We start from the raw sequence: 8,511 nt of genomic DNA on the forward strand, positions 1-8,511 counted from the left end.
GCACAGCACCTGCCTGAGGAGTAGCTTAAAGCTGAGCTCTAATGTTGTTGCTTGAACTAAATGTTTACATACAGAAGTACCTCAGAGTTATGAACACCAGAGTTATGGACTGACCAGTCAACTGCACACCTCATTTGGAATCGGAAGTACCCAACGAGGTAGAAGCAGATTTCAGACGTGCAAATAAGCCCCTGCATCGCCTCCTGCTGGTGACTTGCAGGAATTAGCTCATTCCAGCCCTGGAGCAACCCTCTGCAGGCCAGTGATCCGCCTGTCCTCTGGCCCCCCTGTCCCTCCCTGGACCCCAGTGCCTCTTTAACTGAGGTGCTGCCCCCTGGCAGCACCCCACCAGTCTGGGTCTTCCCTCCATGGGGAACCCCCAACCCACTATCCCCACTTCACCTCAGTTTTGGCTACTGCCCAGTCTCCATCTAGCCCCCATTCACTGGGGCTGACTGCAGTATCAGCCACTCATCACAGGCAAAGGGGTCTGGACTGGCTGCCTTTACCCACCCTCAGGCTGCCCCTCTGCAAGCCCAGTACCGGGGTGGGCCTAGAACTAGGCCCTGCATCCTGGGGAGTTGCCGGCCTAGGGCTTCTCAGCTCCTAAGGCCTTTCCCCAGCCCTGCACTCACTCTAAGGCTTCATAGTCCGCCCAGTGGGCGGAGTTTCCGGCCCAGCAAAACGTCGCGACGTGCCTTGTCAAATTCTCCGGCATCCACAGTCAGAGACCACACTGGAGATCTTCTCGCGCTTCGGCCCATTGGCTTCTTTGCTCATAGGCCCACTCTCCCCTGCTCCCAGCTCTCACAGGGGCATGGCCCCAGCTGCCCCGTGCAGCCCACTTCCCCCATCCACGCGCCAGGGGTCTTACCGGCACCAGCTTGGGGGCGGAGGGGGGCACTCAACGGTGCGCACCCAGACCGCTGCAGTAACCTCCCACCCCCGCACAACTCCCACACGCTCCACCATCCCACCGCCTCCCTCCACACACCTCCGTCTTCTTGCTCCGCCGCCCTGCCCCACCGCCACCCGCCCCCCGCACCATCCCAGCGACCCCCCCCCCCCGTTCGCATTGTATGTCGCTAGCCCTCCCCGCACACCCCCCCCCTGCGAAGTTATGAAGTTTGGCTGTGTGTGTTATTGAAACACGTTTTTGAGGCGTCCAACACCCCTCCCAACGAAGAAAGGCCTTATTCCCAGGTCCCTACGACGTTAAACCCCAGGCCAAATCAATGCCCTTCCATCCCCCACGCCCCCCTCTCCGGGGCTTCCCAGTGTGGCATTTTTGTCCACAAGCACAAGGACTAACCCACCAGGACGTGTACATAGAAAGCAACCCTCAGAGAACAGCACACACATGGGAACATCTACCCCAGAGCAGCAGCAAAAGAGCTTTCCAAGAAATGGGAAAAAGAGTATATAGATGGGAGAAAATGACATCATGATGAACCTCATCATTCCCCCTACAAAACCACCACCTGCACGGAATAAGATAATTGGGGGGGAAGCGAGGGGTCCCCGGCTAAGAAGATTGCTACCCATGTATGAACCCGGAACACACAGCTGGAAAGGCCAAGGCAGTTTGTGCATTAAGAAGCTGCCAGCACTCTACACTAAGCCATGAGTGGAGATGCTAATTCATATCCCACCTTATAAGTAGCCCCAGTTAAGCCGCCTCAATTGTGGTTTTGTTTATTAATTAGGTAATCACTGTCTTTGGATCTGTTTGCTACGACTTACCGCAGAGATTCGAGCTCACGCCAAGCGGCTGTTTCCAGAGCGCCCTTTCCAGCTGGAGCGGGTGGTCAACCTGCTAACACAGATACAATAAATAAAATAATGCAGTACTCCCTAGTAAAGTACTGTAGAGGTTCTTGGGAAGGTACGGGGCCTACCCAGGTGCTCTGCAACCAATGAGGCCACACACACACCGCTGTTGAGTTATTGCTTTAATGAGGTAAATGACACACCCGCAACGGGAATCCTGGGCAAATTGCTGTCACGGAGTGGGAACCACAGCGCAACCGAATGCTCTGCCTGATGTGGAGTCAAAGGCGGGATCGAAGCTTTGGCAGCTATATATAGAGAGTGCAATAAACAGCTATACATAACAAATGGTTTCCAAAGGCGGTGTACCTCTTGCCTAACGGTCCAGCCGGGGCTTTCCACAGGCGTGTGCCGCCCACTGGCTTAACGGCCAGTACAAAAGAGACTTCTTATTTCTTGTCTAAAATGGAGTTTACTTGGCGGCCGTGTCCTAAGCAGTGACCGGGCTGCCGAGAAAGCGGAAATAACCCCTAGCTAGCGCCGTAAAAGAGTCTTCGCAGTCCCACAAGTACCGTGTTAAAAAAACTACTTAAAAAAAAAGACAGAAACTGAAAAACAGACTTTGACCAAGGTAAGGAAACCTGTTTCTGTGCTTGTTTCATTTAATTGAGAGTAGGTTAAAAGCCAGCATTTTCTGTCTGATAGAGAGTTTCAAAGCTGTATCAAGTCAATGTTCAGGTGTAAACTTTGAAATCAACAATAATATTTGTTAGTGGTTATGACAATCTCTATTACCTGAGGTGTTCTACTTGAGGTCTACTGTATTACTGATGGGACGGTATGCGGTGAACAGTTTGCTAATTGCTATTCAGTCCCGTTTCTAAGTTTCCATGTAGTTCTGGAGAGAGTTGTATGGGTTCCTTGTCGCATTCTCTCTGCTGGATTCTCATTTTGGAGATGTTTGCTGCCTCTCTCAAGGGAACAGAAAAGAAATCATTTGAAATGAGAATAAAAATTTCTGGGATCAGTCTGTGGGCCCGCATCCAAATGGAAATATTTTGTTTTAGAAATGCTGCCACTGTAAGGGACAAAATAAGAAAAACTAGTGCCTAAGCACTGCTAGCTATTGGGATAAGGTCCATCAATAACTTTGCTTATTGCTAGGGAATATTATTTAGATAAGATCTTTGCATAACTTAGGTTAGTTAGAAATTCAGAAGGGAGGAGGGGTGAATCTGACCCTCTGTGCTCTACCTAACTTCTGGCGTTTTCTTGGAGCTGGGGTTCAACTCTGTGAAAAACAGGCAGTCGGGAAATATGTACATCTGCCAGACAAATGACCCAGAAACCAAAACCCGCATCCTGTTTTGATATCTGTTATATTTGGGGGCAGCCGGTTATGGAAAGAAATCACTTGAGAGCAGACAGCGACAGCTACAAAACTACGATTTATTAACACATCACAGAGCTCGCCAACCGGCCGAGAGCTGGCTGGGCTATCCTTAATATCTAACTCAGTTGCCATAGAACAAAAACCATGACAACCAAATAACAACACATGCCTTCCTCACCTATGCTTTTGCTCGCATTTGACCAGCTATGCAATACTCTTGATTTACATGTTTTATGTAACTAGTGTATACAAAAGGGGAATTAGGAGCTGGGTCAGCCAATCGCTTTGTAGAACATCAGAAGATCTCCAGACAGACAAGTGGCCACTGGGAACTCTATATCTAAATTACCAAACATAAGAACGGTCATAATTTGGGTCAGATCAAAAAGGTCGCATCTAGCTAGTATCTGTCATCTAAACAGTGCCAATGCCAGGTGCCCCCGAGGTAAAGAACAAACAGTAATACATCAGTGATCCATTTCCCGGTCCCACTCATTCCAGCATTTTAGCATACAGAGGCCTAGGAACATCCCTGCTCATTACTGGCTAACAGGCCATTGGTGACCTATACTCCATGCATTAATCTAGTTCTTTTGAACTGTATAGCCTAGCCTTCACAACATACCAGGCCAATGGGTACTTTCTTTTGTTTGTTTTAAACCTGCTGCCTATTAATTTCATGTCGTGACCCCTAGTTCTTGTGGTTATAGGAGTGAATAACACTTCCTTATTATTTTTCTACAACACTGTCGTAATTTTTATAGTCCAATCATTCACCGCTTTACTCATCTCTTTCCAAGCGAAAAGTCACATTTTTTGTTATCTCTTCCTCATACTGAAGCTGTTCCATACCTTTAATCATTTTCTTGCCATTTTCCTGTACCTTACAATTCTGAATATCTTTTTTTTTTTTGGTGCGGCGACCAATCTGCAATGTAGTTTCAAAATGTGGGCATACCATCGATTTTATATAGAGGCAATATGATATTTTCTTCTAATTACTATCCCGCTGTTAATGATCGCTAACATTCTTTTGCTTTTTGACTACAACGCATATTGAGTGGATGTTTTCAAGAGAACTAATCTACAATGACTCCAAGATTCTTCTTGAGTGGTAACAGCTATTTAGACCACAATCATTTCATATGTATAATTGGGATTATTTCCAGGGTGCATTACTTGCGTTTACGGACACGGAATTTCATCTGCCATTTTATTGTCCAGATCACCATAATTTAGAGATTCCTTTAATAGCTCTCACAGTCTGGCCTGGGACTTAACTAGCCTGAGTAGTTTTGAATCATCTGCAAATTTGTCATCTCACTGTTCCCTTTTCCAGATCATTTAGGAAATGTATTGAATAGGACTGGGTGCAACACAGACCCCTGTGGACACACTATTTACCCTCTCTCCATTCTGACACTACCATTTTCCTACCTCTTGTTCCTGTCTTGTAACCAGTTAAGCCATGAGAGAGGATTCCCGTCCTATCCTATGACAGCTTACTTTGCTTAAGAGCCTTGGGTGAGGGACCTTGTCAAAGGTGTTTTCTGAAACTCTAAGTACAACTATAATCCACTGGATCCCCCTTGTCCACATGCCTGTTGACCCCCCCAGAGAATTCTAGTAGATTGGTGAGGCATGATTTTCCTTTACAAAAACAATGTTGACTCTTCCCCAACAAATTATCTTCATCTATGTACCTGACAGTTTTGTTCTCTACTATAGTTTCAACCAGTTTGCCCGGTACTGAAGTCAGGCTTACCAGCCTGTAATTGCCAGGATCACCTGTGGAGCCCTTTTTTAAAATTGGTATCATATTAGCTATCCTCCAATCAGTTGGTACAGAAGCTGATTTGAATGACAGGTTACAGAGTACAGTTAGTAGTTCTGCAATTTCACATTTGAATTCCTTCAGAACTCTTAGGTGAATACCATCTGGTCCTGGTGACTTATTACTGTTTAATTTAAAAAATTGTTCCAAAACCTTCTCTAACGACATCTCAATCTGGGACAGTTGCTCAGATTTATCGCTTAAAAAGAATGGCTCAGATTTGGGAATCTCCCTCAAATTCTCAGCCATGAAAGCCGATGCACTGAATTCATTTAATTTCTCCACAATGTGCTTTTCATCCTTGAGTGCTCCCTTAGTATCTTGATTGTCCAGTGGCCTCATTGACTGTTTAGCAGGCTTCTTGCTTCTGATGTACTTAAAAAATTTTTCCTATTACTTTATGAGTCTTTGGTTAGTTGTTCTTCAAATTATTTTTTGACCTTCCTAATTATATTTTTACACAACATTTGCCAGAGTTTATGCTCCTTTCCATTTTCCTCACTAGGATTTAACTTCCACATGTTAAATGATGCCTTTTTGCCTCTCATTGCTTCTTTTACTTTGTTCTTTAGCCACAGTGGCACTTTTTTGGTTCTCTTACTATGTTATTTTAATTTGGGATATACACTTAATTTGAGTCTCTATTATGGTCTCTTTAAAATGTTTCCATGCACCTTGCAGAGATTTCACTTTTGGCCCTGTACCTTTTAATTTCACTAACATCCTCATTTTTGTGTAGTTCCCCCTTTCTGAAATTAGATGCTTCAGTGTGGGCCACTGTGGTGATTTCTCCACCACAGGGATGTTAAATTTAATTATATTATGGTCACAATTACCAAGCAGTCCAGCTATATTCACCTTTTGAACCAGACCCTGTGCTTCATTTAGGACTACATCAAGAATTCCCTCGCCTCTTGTGGGTTCCAGGACTAGCTGCTCTAAGCAGCAGGCCTTTAAGGTGTCAAGCAAATTTATCTTTGCAGTCCTGAGGTGATATGTACCCAGTCAATATGGGGATAGTTAAAATCCCACATTATTATTGAGTTTTTTTATTTTAATAACCTCTCTAATCTCCCTCAGCATTTCACAGTCACTATCATCATCCTGGTCAGGTGGTCGGTAATATATCCCTACTGCTATATTCTTATACCCTGAGCATGGAATTACTATCCATAGAGATTCTATGGTACCATTTGGTTCATTTAAGATTTGATTCTGTACTTTCTTTCACAGATAGTGCCCCTCCCCCATCAACACAACCTGTTCTGTCCTTCCAACATATTTTGTACCCTGATATTACTGTGTCCCATTGATTAGCCTCATTCCACCAAGTTTCTGTTATATAAATATCCTCCTTTAATAAGAGGCACTCTAGTTCACCCATCTTATGATTTAGGCTTCTAAGTTTGGTATTTAAGCACTTTAAAAACTTGTCACTAGTTAGCTGTCTGCCATTACATGATGTAATTGAATGGGACTTTTTCTTCATTTGACTGTTTCTCATCAGATTCTACCTGTTTTTTATCTTCTTCCATCCTCTCCTCCTGTGATGGTATAAATCCCCACTCTGAACCTTAGTGTCCAAAAGATGGGGTATCAGCATGAATTCCTCTAAGTTCAATTACCAGCTTAGAACCTGTAGCGCTGCCACCAACCAGGAATTCCAGTGCCTGGTACACTATGGTCCCCCCAAAACCTTGCCCGGGGACAGCAAGACGCAGATCCTCTGGATCTTAACACAAGGAAAGTAAATCCTTTCCCCCACCATTGCCTCTCCCAGGCTTCCCCTCCCTGGGTTACCCTGGAAAATCACTGTGATTCAAAACTCCTTGAATCTTTAAACAGAGAGGAAAATTCACCTTCCCCCCTCCTTCTCTTTCCCCCTCCTTTACCCCGACTCTTGCTGACAGAGACAGTAATCTTAATAACAGAGAGAAATTAAGCCTCTCTCTCCCCCCTATCTCCTTTCTCCCCACCAAAGTCCTGGTGAATCCCTTCACAGGCGTTCACTCTACGCGAGTTAGGGTCCCCTCCCTGGGGTGCTCACCCAGAATTAAAAAAAAACAATCAGGTTCTTAAACAAGAAAACGTTTAATTAAGGGAGGAAAACAGTAAAATTATCTTTGTAAATTTAAGATGGAATAGGTATAGGTCTTTCAGCTATAGACACTGGGAATCCCTCAGCCTAACTATACAAGTACAAAATAAATCCTTTCAGCAAAATACAAATTTGAACTCCCCAGCCAAATACCAATTAAACTTCTTCCAGCCAAATGCACATTGTGCAAATAAAGAAAACAACAAAGTCCTAACTTGCCTATCTAACCTAGTACTTCACTATTCTGAACTTAAAGAGCCTGTAACGGAGAGATTGGAGAGAAACCTGGGTTGCAGTCTGGTCCTCTGAGCCCCAGCGGAACAACAACCAAAAACTAACAGCACCACACAAAACTCCTCCTCAAATTTGAAAGTATCCTGTCCCGAGGTTCTCTGATCAGATGACAAGCCACTTACTGGAACTTGTTAACCCTTACAGTCAAAAGAGATATAAAGTATTTCTGTCTATAAACTCCACTATCGTTATACACCATATTGTTATTAGGACACAGAGAATCTCCATTAGTAGATCTTCCATAAGGATACTCTCGTCTGAACCATGTCTCCTCCCCAACAAGGTCAGCTCTTCCCACCTAGTTTAAAAACGCTCAACACGTTTTATTTAATGCCACAATCGATCTTTCTCAGAGAAATCAGGTGGAAGAGACATCAGCAGGTCATTAGCCCAACCCCTTGCTCAAGGAGACGAATCCAACTAATCTCCCAGCCAGGTTTGTCAGCCTCATCTTAAAAATCTCTCTAAGAAGAGATTCTACCAGCTTCGCTGTAACGCCATTCCAGTGCTTCATCACCCTAATGAAAAAGTTTTCTTTACCCTAACCTCTCACTCCTACACCTCACTCTTGGTCTTCACTCACCATGAGACAGTCTAGACCCTTCTTCTGAACTCCCTTCAGGTACTTGAAACCAGCTAGTCAAGATCCCGCCGATCTTCTTCTGAGCAGACTAAAACACCAGTCATCAGTCCTTCATGTCATGTGCAATACAGTTCCGCCCAGATCATTTCCTTCCCTCCCGTGGATTCTTTCCAATTTTTACAACATCCTCTTGGTATTGAGCCCAAAACTGAGCAGATACCAGATGAGGTCTCATACAATGTTGAATAAGGTAATGATCATCCTGCGACTGCTGGGCAATGCCCGCTCTTTTACACCCAAAATCCTTTAGCCTTTGGCACGACAGGGCACATGCTGCTCTCAACATCACACTTCTCGTCCAACTTTCTGGAACCTGCTTCCTAGCCATGTTGTCCCTAGTTGTGCATGATGATACTACTCGCTAACGCTTAAAGTGCAAGAACCGCACTTGTCTTTGTTGAACCACACAGGTTCTTTTGGCCCAGTCCTTAATTTGTTTAGTCCCTGTTCCCTATCCCACCCTCCAGAGTATTCTACCA

This window comes from Chelonoidis abingdonii, chromosome 14 (genome assembly GCF_003597395.2).
Source record: "Chelonoidis abingdonii isolate Lonesome George chromosome 14, CheloAbing_2.0, whole genome shotgun sequence".
In the NCBI taxonomy this organism is placed as follows: domain Eukaryota; kingdom Metazoa; phylum Chordata; order Testudines; family Testudinidae; genus Chelonoidis; species Chelonoidis abingdonii.